The sequence below is a fragment of the Pteropus medius genome, unplaced genomic scaffold (assembly GCF_902729225.1).
Source record: "Pteropus medius unplaced genomic scaffold, Ma_sr-lr_union100, whole genome shotgun sequence".
Taxonomy (NCBI): domain Eukaryota; kingdom Metazoa; phylum Chordata; class Mammalia; order Chiroptera; family Pteropodidae; genus Pteropus; species Pteropus medius.
Window position 1 is genome coordinate 44,580,488 of NW_024344378.1, and position 14,465 is coordinate 44,594,952.

The 14,465-nt window shown below is 46.9% G+C and overlaps 1 protein-coding gene and 1 pseudogene across 5 annotated transcripts in view; one reads left to right on the forward strand and one right to left on the reverse strand.

Annotated features, from left to right (window-relative positions):
* LRRC20 (leucine rich repeat containing 20) overlaps positions 1-14,465 on the reverse strand; it is a 90,096-nt gene that overhangs the window by 70,899 nt on the left and 4,732 nt on the right. The window contains exon 1 of one of the 5 annotated variants that reach the window (XM_039872024.1): positions 1,626-1,735. The exons of 1 other annotated variant lie outside the window; for it this stretch is intronic. The gene's annotated coding sequence lies outside the window, so the exon portion shown is untranslated. Of the gene's footprint in view, positions 1-1,570; positions 1,590-1,625; positions 1,737-14,465 lie in introns of those variants that run through there. 3 more of the 5 variants (XM_039872021.1, XM_039872023.1, XM_039872020.1) reach the window with 3 other exon arrangements.
* On the forward strand, positions 5,756-5,874 carry LOC120609855 (uncharacterized; annotated as a pseudogene).

A 14,465-nucleotide genomic window follows, 5' to 3' on the forward strand; every position in this document is an offset into this window, starting at 1 on the left:
GACACCAGGCCCAAGGAGCATGTGTTCCCTCTGCGAGGAAGGCACATGGCATGGCTGGGAGGAGGGAACAGAGACAAGGGCTGAGCAGGGGTACCCCAAATGATGATAGAGGGAGACAGGCAGTCAGTGTGTCCCGATTACTAGGGGAAGGAGCTGGCGGCCCTCCTGTAAGTCTGTCCTCCGTTTCTCTGCAGGGAGTTATGAAAGGTTTTTTGAGGTGAGCAGCCTAACCCAACCAGAGTTCTGGAAAGTCATCAGTGTTGTGAGCAGTCCCATTTGCAAAATAAATAAACCATGTTCCTCACTAGGTTGGTTTTAGAAGTAAATTATAGAACTTTTGAGGTCTTTGCAAACTGTTAAGCACTTCCCACACAAGGCATTGCCAATAAGTTAGGATATGATCAACTAAATGCCAGAGGGGAAAAAAAAGTGTCCTGCTTTGTGAGAGCTTCTTTAACTGTAATCTGGTTTTACCTGATACGATGCTGGGAGGGGGTGATTTTTGCTCAAACCCTGAAGGCAGACCCCTGCCACGGCTCCTGCCCTCACCAGTGAGAACTCTACCTTATCTGGAAGCCAGAGATCTGTGCAAAGGAGCTGCTGCACACCCCCGTCCGCACCAGCTGCTCCTATATTTAGTTACTTGTGTGGTCATTTGGGAACTTTAGAGCCTGGCAGCTGCTCCGAAGGACAACTCGAGCCTCCTGAGCCATGTGTACAAGCTCTCCCATCGCTGGCTCCAGCGGATCCTCCGGACCACGCCAAGCCGGGAAGCTGATGGGGAGGTGAGAGCCGGCGGGCTGGATCATACCCAAGTGGCTCCGAAGGCCCCCACGAGGCCAAAATAGAGTTGACCCAGTTTCCTACCCAAAGGAAAGGAGCCCGCTGGGGCGTGAGCAGGACCGGCTGGCGCCTTGTTTCTGAACCACGGGGTTCGCAGGGCACTCTCGCGCTTCCCTATGAGCATCTAAAACCCTTTCGGCTGCGCCTCTCAGGACCGAGTGGGGTGGAGAAGGCCAGGGTACCCGCGCCTGGAGCAAGGAGCCCGCCTCACCCCACCCCGCGGCACCCGCAGCCAATGGCTCCTCGTTGCCTGCCCTCCGCTCTCCCGGCAGGCGGGGACTGGAGGGAATAAAGCAGGAACAGGAGAGAATGCTATGATCGCTAAGGTCCGGGGACTCGCGCGCTGCCAGGCGTATGCGGGAGGCGTGTGCAGCTCCCCAGAGCGGAAGCAAACCCCGAAAGTGTCGCTTCAGGGACGAAATACAGCTGCTCCCAACAGGGGACCCTTCCGCAGGGAATGGAGGCCCGCTCGGGACCACGTCCCCGAGCTTCCTATTCCCTGGCACCTCTGCGCCCACTACCCCGAGCCTGCCCAGGTCCAGATGCAGTCTGCAAGCAAGAACGGGTGCGGCGCCGGGACCCTGGGCACTGCAGAAGCCGCAGCTGGTGCACCGCTGCTCTTTACACCGGGTGACCTGGGGGAGGGGAGGGTACGCTGCAGAAACGGGGACACTTCTCTCCCTCTCTCCCCCAGCCCCTCCAGAGCTTAGCCTTAAACTACGTTTACTTTGCGGGGCACGAAGCGCGGGGCCCCGTTCCAGGCTGCTTTCTGCTCCACTTACGGCGACAATGCCTCCTAGCGCCCTGCGCAGCGCAGTCACGCTCCCTCGGCCGCCGGCGGCGCCCCATGCAACAGCGGAACGTTGGAGCCGGCAGGGAGGGGCGCGCTGGGCCCCGGGCTCTGAGCGCTGGGTCGCAGGGCCAATCGCCGCGCCAGGACAGGAGCCTGGGCGGGAGCAGGTTGGAGGGCCCCGGCCGCGCGCCACCAAGCAGCGCGCGGGTCCTCAAGCCGCGCCCGGGAGCGGCGCGCGCAGAAAGGTGGCCCGCGCGCTCTCGTGGGCAGGGTGGATCTGCTTTGTGTGCGGCTTGTGGAGGGAAAACGCTTGAGAGGGCGGGGGGTAGACGGGAACGAATGACTGAAGTTCCGGATTTTTTTTCTCAAGGGAATGGAGTTGAATTAGCCAGATCTGGGTACTTTGGGAAACATGAAGATGGGAAATAGGAAACTTTTCGTGTGATGCCTTCAGGCGCCCATTCAGGTTTTAGAGACAACAATTCTGGCTACACTCCTACTTCACCTCTCTAAACCCCGATGTTCTCTATAAAATAGGGATTGAAACATATAACTACCTGTTTCACAGGGTCATTGTGAGGATTAATACAAGGGTAGCTGTTTCACAGGCTTTCATTTATGGAGGGCTCACCATATACCCTCTTCAGGCTCTATGGATGAGGCCCCTGACTCAACCAGTAACGACGGAGTCAAATGCTCTAAAAAACAAAAACGTTTATTAAATATGTGGGAGTCCTGCAGAAAGGATATTTAATTCTGCCTCTGGTGACTGGGGCAGTCAGATAAGGAATACACATTTCCCCAGGTCTTGATGGATGTTATGGGTTGAATTGTGTCTCCTCAAAAAATGTGTGTTGAACTCTTAATCCACAGTACCTCAGAATGAACTTATTTGGAAATAGGATCATTGCAGATATAATAAGGTCATATGGCGTAGGGTGTGACTGAGAAGAGAAGAGACATAGACACACTGGGACACACCATGTAACAATGGAGGCAGAGATTGGAGTGATGCATCTACAAGCCAAGGACCCCCAAGGATTGTGGGCAAGGACCACATGCTAGGAAGAGGCAAGGGAAGGATTCCACCTCAAAGCATCCAAAAAGGAACCAACTCTGCTGACACCTTGATTTCTGACATCTAGAACTGTGAAGGAATACATTTCTCTTGTTTTAAGCCACTCAGCTGTTACGATAACCCTAGAAAACTAATACAATGGTAGAGTAGGACTCAAGGAAAGGGAATTAGAAACATCTCCAAAGAAAGACTTTCAAAACTGAATGCTTATTATAGGCAAGGCCAGGAGGTCTTGGAGTATACCAAAATGAATTAGACACAGACCATGCCCTCGAGAGGCTACCACTCATGAGGATGCCAGAAAAGCCATGTTTTCTGACTCCTTTCTCCAGCCTCATCACTGTATCCCTGCCACAGGTATGCCAGGTACCAGATATAAATAACGAATGGATCAGGTCTTGTCATACCCAAGCCAAGATCTTTATTACTCTGGACAAAGCAGCCCCTGCTACTTGTTTCACTTAAAACCAGCCTCACATTTCTGGCTGATTTCCACAAGTGAATGTCTTCTTTCTCCCCTGCTAGGCCATACACAACCTGAGATAGCCAGGACAGTGCTTCCATGCACATAGTAAGGGCCCAGTAAATATCACTGACTGATGACCCCAGCTTGGGGTATCCCAAATTCACACCTTATCTTACTCTCCCAGGAATTTCCTCCTGGATCCTCCAACTGCACACGGACAAGACTCCTCCCCAGTTCAAATGCCACCTCTTCTATTCTTAGTGTGTTTGCTTCTCCAGGACACTTACTTCATCATGCCTATTATTATGCCATCTCTGCACAAGTCTTTTCTCCCCAAACTTCCTGATTTCAAATAGACCAGAACCTGACACATGGTAAGTGCCTATATAAGTCAGCACTTTTATTTCTGCATAATAAAACACCCCAAAACTTACAAGTGGCTTAAAACAATAATTATTTAGTTCATGATTTTATGGATCAGCATTTTAGGTTGGGTCCAGTTGGGCAGTTCTTCTGGTCTCAGCTGGACTATTTCATGTATCTGGGGTCAGTGGCTAGGCAGCCAGAGGCCTCTGCTTTGGGGAGTGGGGGAGGTGGTAACTAGCCATTGACTGAGGTGACTGGGCCACCAGAAGTCTAGCCTAGCTGACTCACATGGAGCTGCAGGGTTCTAAGAGCAAGAGTGAAATCAGGCAAGGTCTCTCGAGGTCTAGGCCCGAAACTGGCACTACGTTACTTCCATAGTTGTATTGACCAAACCATGTCACAAGTCCAACCCAGGGCCAAGGGTGGGGAAATAGACTCTATCCTCTGATGGCAGGAACAGCAAAGTCACACTGCAAGGGACATGGATCCAAGGGACATGGATCCAAGGATGGGTTGAGAACTGCAGCTCATTTTGCGATCTACTGCAGTGCCCAATAAATATTGCTGCAATACCTAGCACATAATGGGTGCTCAGCAAATGTTTACAGGTCTCATTGACTACAACCAACTGGCAAAATTTTATCTCTCACTCACAAAATATCCATTGCCACCTTCAGTTTCAGAATAACAAAGGAGGGGCTCAGAAAGATAGGGCTGTGCAAAAGTCTTCTCAGTAAAGTTCAGCTGGCCCCAAACAGTCTCCTCCAGAGAGATCCAGAGCAGTTTTGGAGGCCTGGGCCCCGTAGGACCTTGGTCCAAGCCTGGTCATCTGAGCTGAAAGCCATATACCCTTCATCTACAAACAGAGAGAGGCTCAGATGTTTGCCAGGGCTTGAATGCAGCCCCTGTTGATGGCTGAAAACTTATAAACTGCCTATCAGTTAGGAAACCTCTTGTGCAATGACAAAATTGTTATCTGCTGTTTCCAGGAGGGTTGACCCCTTGCTGAGGATAAATTCTCAGGGCACTTGCGGAAGGGACACTATCCTATGGACCGTTCCAGTAGCTCGACTCTGATGAATGACAGCCCTGATGGGGACCACTTCCCATCTAAAAATTACTAGACTCAATATCACGACTGGCGTACTTATATAGAGGGAAAATTTGGACACAAAAATGCATAAAGGGAAGATAACATAAAGAGACACAGGGAGAAGAGGGTCATCTACAAGCCAAGGATTGAAGCTTGGAACAGATCCCCTCTCTCTCAGACCTCAGAAGGAACCAACCCTGTTGATACCTTGATTTTGAACTTCCAGCCTCTAGAACTATGAGACGGTAAATTTCTGTTGATAAGCCACCCAGTTTGTGGTATTTGGTTATAGTAGCCCTAGAAAACTAATACAATGTCTTAAATCTTTCCTTTTCCATTCTCTTCTTCTCATATTTGTTCTTATCATACACCCCTTGAAGGAAAAGTATATTTAGGTAGAAACAAAACATGAAGTCGCATTGACATGTGTGAGTCAAACCATATCCATCATCCTGAGTCCTACACCTAGGGTTCTGCTAAAACTGATTTACCAATGGCCAGAACCTCAGAATTACTCCAAATCACTGTCATCTTCAGCAGAAGAGCAGTTCACTCAGTCCCTCTTCCAGAAGAAATTTCAGCCTAGTGAGAGGTACCCATCATGAGCCCCTATCCAAATACTGCAGGGTTTGCAAAGATAAGCAAGAAATAGTCAGTACCCTCAAGACCCTTGCATTTTGCTATGGAAAATAAGAGTCAAACAAAAAGTGACTTTAATAAAGTGTTTCATGAGCTTCAGCCATTGCCACCTCCTTCCAGATATGTGCTATATCTGAGCCCCACCCAGTGGTGAGGCTGAGTCACTTACACAGGCTCATAGAGTTCATTTGCAGATCTTTTCCCAACTCTACATTCAGTAGAGTCACCTTGGTTATTAGAAATAGCCATGGTGGGAGAACTTACACCACGGAACTCAGCACACACTACAAATCAGGACTTTTTTTTCTTGGAGAGACAGTTTACTAGCACACTATACTATTATTTACTTTTCCCTTTAAATTGACTCACTTTTTAACTTAAAAGTGTTTATCTTAAAAGAAAACTTCATGTCATTACTACAAATGGAAACTAGTATCACTTGCTATAGATAAAAAAGTAACCTTAAAAATAAATACAGTCTACAGCCATGCCACCCTGAACACGCCCGATCTTGTCTGATCTCGGAAGCTGAGCAGGGTCAGGCTTGGTTAGTACTTGGATGGGAGACCACCTAGGAAGACCGAGTGCTGTAGGTGTGTGTGTGGTGCAGGGGAGGGAGATAAACAAACAAACAAATTAATACAGTAAGTCAATTATTACATTTTTCTATCTCAATAAAACTAGAAAAGAATTAAAAATATAATGGAAATGAAACAATGTCATTAAATTCTAGCAAATTACTGTTGCTTGCTAAAGGCCCGTTCCCGGAGCTATTCTCTTTGTTACAAAAGACGTCTAGTAAATGTGAGTAAAATGGTAAAGACACACCAGCACCTCGGGTGGGTCATTCAAAAGTAATTGATGGAAATTTGAAAAGGGAATATCTCTCTCACATCAGTGCTCCTGGACCACCAGGAAACCGGCTTCCAACTTGGGAAAGCCCATCAAATTGTAACAAAAAGAAATCTAGGTTGGGCAGTACCAAGTAAAGTTTCAAAGATAGATTACTTCCAATTTGCCCACCACCACCAAAAAAAATGATACTTGAATAAATTTTAAAAGACGGGTTAAATTTCAATAGGTATAGAAGGCCAAGAAAAGGGTGAAGTAGAAAAGGAATAGGGAAAGGGAGACCATTCCCAGAGGAGAATGGCTCAGCTTGAGCAAAGGCTTAGAAGCCGGAAAGCATACAGCATTCCTGGGAATAGAAGTGTTCACCTTTGGCTGAGGCTTGGGGGATAAGGAAGCAGTGGGAATGAGATGAAAAGGTATATTGAGCTGATTGTGAGAGCCTTCTCTGCCAGAATGACAAGGTGATATTTGACTTGCAAGGTGTTTCAGTTAGTTTTTGTTTTACAATAAACCGTCCTGAAATTTAGTGCCTTTTAACAACAAATGTGTATTATTCCTCACGATTCTGTAGGTCAGCTGGGCAGTTCTGGTCTGAGCTGGCTTGGCTGATCCCTGCAATCAGGTTGGCACCTGGGTGGGACTGGATGGTCTAGGACAGCCTCGCTCGTGTCTGGCAGTAGGCAAACTGTTGGTTTAGGGGCCTCAGAGGGGACAGACTGAGGTCTTTTCTCCAGGTGGTCTCTCATCACCCAGGAGTCCAGCCCAGGCTAAAAAAGCAAAACTCAAAGCAAAAGCACTTTTCAAGCCTCTGCTAGTGACACAAATTTTCTCTTATCCCATTAGCCAAAAGATGGCCAAGCCTAGAGTAAATATGAAAGGGCCACCAAGGGTGTGAACACAGGAAGGAGTAAACATATTGGGACCATAACTGCAATGATCTCCCAGAGGTAATGGAGAGTTTTGAAAACTTTTCAGCAGGGAGTAATGTGATTAGAGAAACACTCCCGGAGGAAGGAATGAAGCATATGATGATTTGGAGGAATAATAATGATAATAATAGTTTATACCTAAAATAACTATCACTTTTTCCACCAGACACTTCATATTATCTATTCAATCTTCGCTCTCTCTCTCTCTCTCTCTCTCTCTCTCTCTCTCTCTCTCTCTCTCATCCACCCACCCACCACACACACACACACACACACCTCTGTTAGCAGTCCCACTTAAAGATGGGGAAACTAAGGCATAGAGAAGGTAAAGAGCTTGTCGCAGTTCACACAGCTACTAAATGGTAGAACTGGAATTCAATCTCAGGTGGCCTAACTCCATAGCTTGCAAATATAATTACTAAGCTACGGAAGGACCCACAGGAAAGTCCTTCAGTAGTCTTGGTGAGGAAGATAAGTGCCTGGCTTAAGGTAGTTGTAGAAGGGACAGAAAAAAGACAGATTCTAGAGATACCTCTAAGACAGACTCTGCAGGACTTGGAAATTGATGTAATGGGAGATAAAAATGTGAGTGAGGTGTGGGGCAGGGGGACTTGGTTGTGTGGGACTAAGCTAGCAGGAGGACATGCTGGTCTGGGGATAAATAAAGAGGAGGAGGGTTTAAGATATGTTGGGAATGATGTTTAGGGGACATCCATTTGGAGCTATCCCACAAATTCTTGGAATTAGAGGTCTGAACATCCAGTGAGAAACCAGAGCTGGAGCTCAAGGCTGTGATCTCATAGATCAGAGGCTCTGTTTGAAAACATGCAAGAAGAAGAAGACAAAGAAAGATGAAAGAAAAAAGAAGAAGGGTTGGGGAGGGAGAAATGGAGGGAGGAAAGAGAAACTGGCAAGGTCTGAGGTGGGAGACTCAAGGGGTATCTGAAGGTGAGACCTGGGGGTGAGAGAGAAGTCAGCTGGGCAAGGATGTCAGGGCAGGCTTGGCTCCGGAAGGCAGGGGCCTAGAGAGCCTCAGTGGTAGATTTGGGCAGCAGAGCCAGATGCTGCTGGAAGGTGAGGAGGGGAACGACTGAGAAGGGTTGTTAGGTTTGGTGATTTGAAAGTTGTTCATCAGCAGGGCTAGGGCCAGAACCAGATGACGACAACATAACAACAATAACGATACATAGTTAGTATGTGTCAAGCACTGTTACTCATTCAATCCTCACAACAGCCCTTGTCATCATAACCACCCCCCACCCCTACTCACGCCCCTGCATATTAACCACAGTGGAAATAAGATACAATTTGTGGCCACTTTGATCCTTCCCCTGACCCTTCTTCCTGGGCTCCTCCTCTCTCTTCTAAGCCTTTCTGGATGTGAAAATCCCTTTGGGTCCTCCTGTGAACCCTGTGTTTTCCCCTTAAGGACTCCCCTATCAAGATATCTCATTGCTCAGCACAAAGGTGGATCTCAGCCTGAGGGAACCGCTCATTTGCGTCTACTGCCTTTGAACAGCCTGAACACCCTCTCCAAGATATACATGCATCCTATTAAATTTCTAGATCTTCAAAAGACACTAAAAGCTCTTTGAAGGCAATGACTAGGTCTTATTCATCTTCAAATCTCCCTTTGATGCCCAGCACAGGACTTGCATCTAGAACCAGGTCAGGATTTTTCAATTTATAGGTTATTACCCATTGGCAGGTGGAGAAGTCAATTTAGTAACTGTATTAATTATCTATTGCTGCATAACAAATTACTCAAAACTCAGTGGCTAAAAACAACACCACTTATGGTTTCTATGGGTCAAGAACTTGGGCGTGGCTTATCTGGGTCCCATAATTCTGAGTCTTTCAAGATGTAGCTGGGAAGAATCCTCTTCTTACTTCACTCACATGGTTGCTAGCGGGATTCAGTTCTCCTGGGCTATTGGACTAAGACCTCAAGTCCTCACAAGGACTTGTTGGCAGGAGGCTCCCTCGGTTCTTTGCCACGTGGATCTTTCCATAGAGGTTCCCTCAACATGGCAGCTTGCTTCACCTGAGCGAGCAGACAAGAGGGCAGGAAGGGACGAAGAGACACAGAAGAGACCAGTGTCCAGAAATGCAAGGGAAGAGAAAGGGTCAAGAAAAAGAGAACAGACAGATGAGCACCTAAAAGTTTGTTCACTGGATGGAACATTAAAGCAGCTTCTGTGCAATGGAGGCCAACTAAAGTGATTGAAAAGTAAATGAATGAGAATGAGAGATTGATCAGCAAGTGTAAACAACTCCTTCAGGAAGCATGATAACCCTATGTTTTAATCTGCTCAGGCCACCACAACAAACTACCATAGACTGGGGAGCTTAAACAACAGAAATTTATTTGCTCATAGTTCTAGAGGCTGGGAAGTTCAAGATGAAGGTCCTGGTCGATTTGCTTTCTGGTAAGGTCTTTCCTCCTGGCATGCAGATGGCTACATTCTCACCATGTCCTCACATGGTGGAGAGAGAGCTTTGGCATCTCTTCCTCTTATAAAGGCACCAGCCCTATGGGATGACCTCTTTTAACCTTAATAACCTCCTTATAGTCCCATCTCCACATATAGTCACATTGGGGGTTAGGGACTTAACAGATGAATTTTGGGGGTATACAATTCAGTACCTCACACCCACATACTCACCTTTTGATTACAGGGGCAAGTTATTTGGCATTTTGTGGGCCTTACTGAAACTGTCAAGCTGGAGCTCTCTCCACCTTCCCACATCCCTACCTTCTTCCCTTTCATTTTCCCTCCTCTGACCAGGAAGGTAAAACTCACAGACAGGATATTGTTAAGAAAGTTGCCTGGCGATCAAAATATGAGAAGTTCTTCTAGAAGGAGGAAGGAGTTGAGCTTCTCTTTCCAAAAGAAACACACTCATGCCAAGAGCTGGGCTGGCCCCACTGTGACTACTGTATAGACACAGATGGTCTCATCAAGGATGGCCCCCAAATACACCTTTGGCTTCAGTTGTCTGGATATGTCACAATAAATGTGAGACTCCATCGAGTCATTTTAGCCTCTAACTACTGAACACTCCATCGAGTCATTTTAGCCTCTAACTACTGAACAATCCAGCCCCTGTCTATCTCTGCGTTCCTCCTAACTCTGAATGTCCTACCAGTCATTCATTTATGCAACAGATACTTACTGAGCACCTACGTGTGCCAGGCACTGTGCTAGTCCCTGAGGAGAAACAGAGACCATGACAGGCTGCTTTCATGGCACTTAATAGTCTAACGGAGGGGTGGGTATTAATTAAATAATCATACAATTATGACTATACAGGTTGTGCGGAGGTGAGTCACATAATGGCATGAGAGCCTCTAATGAGAAAATTGGTCCTTGGCAGAGAGGGTAGGGAATGCTGCCCCAAGAAAATTCATTTGAATAGAATGGGAATGATAAGGGATGAGGAGTCAACTAGGTGGATATCAGGAAATATAGTAGTTTTCTATGATGTATATAGAAAATAGTAACAAATTTACAGGTTTTTGTTTTTTAAACAACAAACTTAGCGACTTAAAATAATACCTTTATTGTCTCACAGTTTTCATGGGTCAGGGGTCCAGCACGACTTAGCAGGGTGCTCTACAAGGGTGCAACCAAGGTGTGAAGCAGGGCTACACTCTCCCAAGAAGGCCTGACTAGGCAACTGGGGAAGAGTTCACTTCCAGGCTCACTCAGGTTTGTGAGAGAGTTCATTTCCTTGTGACTGCAGGACTCATGAAAGCTTGGTTTTCAAAGCCAGAAGGAGGGAGAGAGGGAAGAAAATGAGAGAAGGAGAGATGGAGAAAGAGAGAGAGACAGAGAGAGAGAGAGAGAGGGAGAGGGACTCTGCCTTGAGTGAGTCTGTTGTTAGTAAGATGGAGTCTTACCTAACATAATCCCAGGAGCGACATTCTGTCATGTTTGCCATATTCTATTGGTTAGAAGCAAGTCACAGTTCCCACCTATACTGAAAGATGTGAACACTGGAAGTAAGGATCATGGGGGAGCGGGAGTTGTCACCTTAATGTCAAGTCACCACAGAGAACAACCAGGCGAAGGGACCAGCATATGCAAAGTCCTTGTGATGGGAAGGAACATGGTCCACTGGAGGAACAGGAGCATAGAAAGTGAGAGAAGAAAGGTAGGAGATGAGTCCAGAGCAGGGAGGGCCTTATTCAAGATTCTGGGAGTAGTGAGGAGCCATGGAAGACAGGGTGGAGACACAATCCAATACACACCACCAGTCATTGCTACCCCAGGGCTTCTGAGCCTAATTCAGTGTGGATAGATGAATAAACCCATCCAAATCCAGGCAAAGAACTGGATGCAAGGAGTTGTCACAAAGGCAAGGTGAACCCCATGGCTAGGTGGAAGCTCCACAAGGTCTGCCCTGGTTCACCCCTTAATCTAGACCCAGGGCCACATGAGGAGCTGAGCAAATAGTTCTGAATGAATTGGTGGAGAGAAAGAGGCCAGGTAGCTTGTTCAGAGCCTGCACAGAGAATGGGATTTCCAGCAATTGAGTCAGAGTCTTCTACCTTGAAGCCAATAGGGCTCACTCAGTCATCTTAAAAGGATTCCCTTTGAAAACTTTCAGCTCCACCCAAGAGTGGGTAGAAGCTCCCCAGGGGCAGAGGGCCTCAACTTGGCGAGCACCCACCCAGGGCTCCCAGGCTCTGGAGACTGTGTGCCTTACCTCTGGGTTATGGCTGGCACAGGGCACAGTACACCACTCACTGTTAGGATGACAGTGTATTTCCATTTCAAAAGTGCTCTCTCTGGTTGGAGCTCAAGCTCTCAAAACCAGCACAGACCACCTAATGTGTCGTGACATTAAGCGTTCTGCCCACTTTTTACCTTGCAGGCCAAGGGTAATAGAGGGAAGGTTGTACCATGAAGAATAGTGTACTAAATATGGGGATGGAGAGAGAGAAAGGAACTACGGTGTTGAATTGTAGTAAACAGGCAGACAATAAATTGGCTTCAATGGAGGACTTTATTATGTCTAAATAACTTTGAAAAAACCATACCCCATTTTCTGAAATCTGCAACTGCAGGCTTTTGTTGGCATCACCTGACAAGACTTCCAAAGGAGGAAATATTGAGCCTGAAGTACGTCCCCTCTGGCACACATGCTATTTTCCTGCCTGCCCCTCTTCTCCCAGCCTCATGGCCCCTGGCATTCTCTTGGATCTGACTGGTGCCTAACCACCATTCCCATTAGCCAGACCTTGGCTGGGCCTGACATTTAGTCTTCAGAAGAGCGCTCCTCTTATTTTTCAGATGAAGGAACAGGTTCAGAGCTCATGATCATACAGCAGGCAGGTGGCAAAACTAACATTTGAACCAAGTCTGATGTCAAAGCCTGTGCACAGTGGACTGTTCCCAACCATGGTGAGAAGCTAGAGAAATTCTAGAGTTATAGCAGGTGCCCTTGGGCAAGCTAGCTTCTGTGAGGCTGCTTCCTTATCTGTAAATAGTCATAATAATACCTACCTTTTTATGTCAGTTGGGTGTACTGGAGATAAGATCTCTAGAAGGCCCAGTACACTACCTGACTCAGCCTAGATACATACAAAAGTTATCTATAATTATCATCGCTTTTGAACATATTCTGTTTCTTGTGTTTCAGGAGCTCAGGAAATGGACGCTGCTCATCCTCCAATGAATTCAACAGATGTGATGATAAAGGGTGGGTGCCCATGGGGCGCCTTGCCCTCTGTATAACGCAGAAGGCCAGCAGGTACAGGGGAAAGTGCATAGGATGGCCAGCCAGAAACCTGAGCGCTAGTCCCAGCTCTATGGGTCCTGGTTGTACAACCTCATAGAAGTCATAACCTCTTTGAACCTCAGTTTCTTTACTTGTAGAATATAGATAAGAATAATATGCAGCTTGCCTCCATCACAGGGCTGTGGCTCAGCTTAAGTGAGATAATGGTCTGAAAGTGTTTTGTAAAGCAGAAAATTGTTATCAAAGGTAAGGGACTATTATCCTTATGATAGAGATCTAGGGTGGGTGGCCTCATTATAGAGGGTGGGGAGCAGTCTCCCTCTGCCCCTGGGAAAGACAGAACCAGAGGGACCAGAGCACCAGGTGGGTACAGAGGAGTTGGAAGGAATGAGTTTTGGGAAGCCAGAGGGAGAAAATAGTGGAATAACAGACTACAGAAAGAACACATGTGGGTTGAGGACACCTAGGCTACTTTCATTTTTAAAAACTCAAGTTGTACTAATAAATGTTAAACATTTCAAGAAAGGACTGCCCAAATGTGGTATAGTTTACATATTCAATCCTAGTAGTACATCAGGTATGGATCTAGGGGCACTGTATCTGTGGGGTCACAGCTGCATCAGCAGCTTCCCAGTCCCCAGTGATCTAGACAGACTCATTCAGAAGTAAGATCCTGCTCCCAGTTCCAACATGTGGGTTTTTTCCTCACCACCAAGCAAGTCTTTAGTACCAGTTGGGTGTTCTACAGTCAACTCAATTCTGACATTAACTACTTGGAGATAGTGTTAGATCTCACAGGTTAAGGGCTCAGTCCCACAAGACTGCCCCCTCCAACTTCAGACGCCAATCACAAGCCCAAGTTGTTACCTATGCTTCTGACTGACTGGCTACAGATTGGATGTTGCAACAACCCCCTTCTTGGGTTTGATTAATGTGCTAGAGAAACTCACAGAACTCAAAACATTCCACTTACTAGATTACCAATTTATAAACGAGTATAACTCAGGAACCACCAGATGGAGGAGGTGCATAGGGCAAGGTATGGGAAAAGGGTGTAAAGCTTTCATGTTCTCTCTGGGTGTGCCACTCTCCCCAAATCTCCACGTGTTCACCATCCTGGAAGCTCTCCAAACCCTGCCCCTAAGTCCTTTTGGGGTTTTTATGAAAGCTTCATCACAAAGGCATGACTGATTAAGCCATTGGCCACTGGTGACTGAATTCAATCTCCAGTCCCTTTCCCCTCCCCAGAGGTCAGGAGGTTAAGACTGAAAGTTCCAACCTTCCAATCACACGGTTGGTTTGACTCTCTGAATAGTGAAGTAGTAGCTGTTCTACTTGGGCTAAACACTTAGCCGCAACTTCCTCACTTGTAAAATGGAGATAATGGTAGCTATGCTGACAGTACCCATGATTATCTTTTCAATTCCATCTTGGACATGCTGTGGGCAGCAGCAATGCTGCCTAGAGCAACGGTTCTCATAGTGTGGTCTGGGGAACCCTGGAAATCCCTGAGACCCTGTCCAGGGACCTATGCAGTTCCCTCGTTTTCAACCACATACCTGTATGAATCTGGGTTTTCTTCATATACTTGAATCAAAACACAATGGATTGAATGAAGAAACAGATGTGAGGCTCCAGCTGTCTTCCACTAAGCAGAC